This window comes from Pteropus alecto, unplaced genomic scaffold (genome assembly GCF_000325575.1).
Source record: "Pteropus alecto unplaced genomic scaffold, ASM32557v1 scaffold96, whole genome shotgun sequence".
In the NCBI taxonomy this organism is placed as follows: Eukaryota; Metazoa; Chordata; class Mammalia; order Chiroptera; family Pteropodidae; genus Pteropus; species Pteropus alecto.
Genome location: NW_006438979.1, coordinates 1,410,333 through 1,410,701, shown reverse-complemented (window position 1 = coordinate 1,410,701; position 369 = coordinate 1,410,333).

The window sequence follows — 369 nt, the reverse complement described above, 5'->3', positions numbered from 1 at the left end:
TACGGTAATGTTTCATGGACGCAGGCGGTGCCAGCTGTTCCTTCTTCCTCTACACAGTGTTCCTCCTTTGGTTTCTGCAATCACCAAATAGCAGCTGGCATGCAGAGGAAAGTCACTTGAAATTCTGTAACCAAAGGTTCAGGATCCTCAGCTGCCCCGCTGAGTTTGGGGCGCTCGGTGTGCTTTGCCTGGGCCGTGTGGGGTCGGTGCGCAGTGTCGCCGAGCTGGGCCGGCAGCCTCCACGATGCGCCCTGTGTGTTTGCCTTAGTCACCCCCCCCAGGCCGGCTCAGACGTCAGCAGCCGTCCTCTCCATCGTTCCCTTGGTCCCTAGCTGGCCACCCAGCCGGCCCTCCCTGGCGGGCAGCTTT